Source organism: Myotis lucifugus, unplaced genomic scaffold, assembly GCF_000147115.1.
Source record: "Myotis lucifugus unplaced genomic scaffold, Myoluc2.0 scaffold_282, whole genome shotgun sequence".
Lineage (NCBI taxonomy): Eukaryota > Metazoa > Chordata > Mammalia > Chiroptera > Vespertilionidae > Myotis > Myotis lucifugus.
The window spans coordinates 877,986-879,928 of NW_005871330.1; the positions used below are offsets into that span (position 1 = coordinate 877,986).

Sequence of the window (1,943 nt, forward strand, 5' to 3'; positions counted from 1 at the left end):
ATAGGGTCCTCATGATGAAACCAAGCCCTTAGCCCTCTCCCAGAACACGCAGGGCTGCAGAACACACAGAGAAACTTGGCAGTTACCGCGCCAAGGCCTCCTAAGTGAGAAGGAAGAGAAAGCCGCTGAGGCGCAGGGGAGCTGGGGGTGTCAGGGAGGACCTGAGCCACACAAGGGTGCCCAGCGAGACTCGGTTATGGAAACTACAGCTGGGAGAAGGTCATTTAATTGGGTCGCTTGAATTACCTGGAATTTTGAGTTCTCCGTCAATTTATTTCATTCCATTAGATCCACGTGTTTAAAATGACTGCTTCTCTGGGACCTGAGGAAGCCCAGTTAATTCGAGATCCAATATGAAAAAATAAACACTCTAATATGTTGAGGGCCGCTGGCAAAACACTCGGGCATCTTTAAATATGTCGGCTGAAACTCAGAGCGAAGGCAGAGCCATGCCCTGGGGGCGGACCTGGTCAACAGACCAGGACACCACTCAGTTTGACCTTCCCGCCCAGTGTTAAGGGGATGGATTTCATGATGTCGCCAGGAACTCAAGGCCCACCCAGATGTGATGTAACTTCCTGTTATTCGAGTATTTAATAAATCTGCTTGCGGTGTTGGCTCTCTGTGTGTCTGTCCCTCCATCAGAGGGCAGACACCACACCCGGTCCAAGCTTTTATTCTATTTTTGTGTCTGTCTTTTCATTTTTCCTTAATCCCAAAAGCGCCTCCTACTTAATAGAATCAGTTCACGCCTCTCTCTCCGTGCTGGACGCAGAGAAGAGAGGCCCCCGACATATCTGGCTGCCCATCGTGGGGTGAGTTGGAGGTTAGGCATTTTTAAGGGATCGCTCCAGAGAATCGAGACCGCCACAGAAAAGGAATAAGGTAGGGAGCGGATTGATGCAAATTTTATTAACTGGGTATAAAGCTTGGGAGATCAAAAGACTCAGAAATAGTCTCCACTCTAATATGGGCTTTAAAAGCTCTCTCTATATGTCATCTGTGTATTAATCTGGTCTTTAAAAGTATACCATTGATTAAAATGGAAACGGAAATTCGGCTGAATTACTGAGGTTTTTCTCTGGGAGAGAGCGGTGCGCCGTTTTTCTGCCTTCCTCCAAAGCAGGGGTCCTCAAACTTTTTAAACAGGGGGCCAGTTCACTGTCCCTCAGACCATTGGAGGGCCGGACTATAGTTAAAAAAAAAACAACTATGAACGAATTCCTATGCACACTGCACATATCTTATTTTGAAGTAAAAAAACAAAACGGGAACAAATACAATATTTGTATTTGCATGTGGCCTCCCTTGGCCCAGGGCGGCCTGACTAGCTCAGTTGGTAGAGCATGAGACTCTTAATCTCAGGGTCGTGGGTTCATGCCCCACGTTGGGTGCTAGACTAATAGAGAAAAACCAAGGAAGGACAAAAAAAGCAACATTCAAAATTCAAAATGGGCCTTACAGACTAGGGGTAAGCAATGGGGAAATGCCAGGCTTTCAATATGAGGAGAAGCTGGAAAAAGGCTCAGAAGGACACAAAGGAAGACATGACTCAGCAAAGACGCCCTGTGTCCCTGGTGGGAAGTCCCAGTGTTGTTAACAGGTCAATTCTATAAAATTAATCCATAAATACAAAGAAATTCCGGTAAGAGCCCTCAGAGCTTTCCATGGAATTTTCCAAGCCGAAGGAAGACATTCATCTGGAATAAAAAAAATGTACAAAAACAGCCTAGACATTTTAAAAGTGGAATCAGCTGTTTAGAGGGGTGGAGAATACATAACAAAGTTATAATAATGGGCCCTAACTGGTTTGGCTCAGTGGATAGAGCATCGGCCTGCAGACTGAAGGGTCCTGGGTTCGATTCCAGTCAAGGGCATGTACCTTGGTTGTGGGCACATCCCCAGTAGGGGGTGTGCAGGAGGCAGCTGATCGATGTTTCTCT

The 1,943-nt window shown here is 46.4% G+C and overlaps 1 non-coding gene across 1 annotated transcript; it reads left to right on the top strand.

Moving 5' to 3' along the window:
- Nucleotides 1-1,321: 1,321 nt before the first annotated feature.
- TRNAK-CUU lies at nt 1,322-1,394 on the top strand. The gene has a single exon. It is a non-coding gene; the product is annotated as a tRNA-Lys (tRNA).
- The last annotated feature ends 549 nt before the right edge of the window (nt 1,395-1,943 follow it).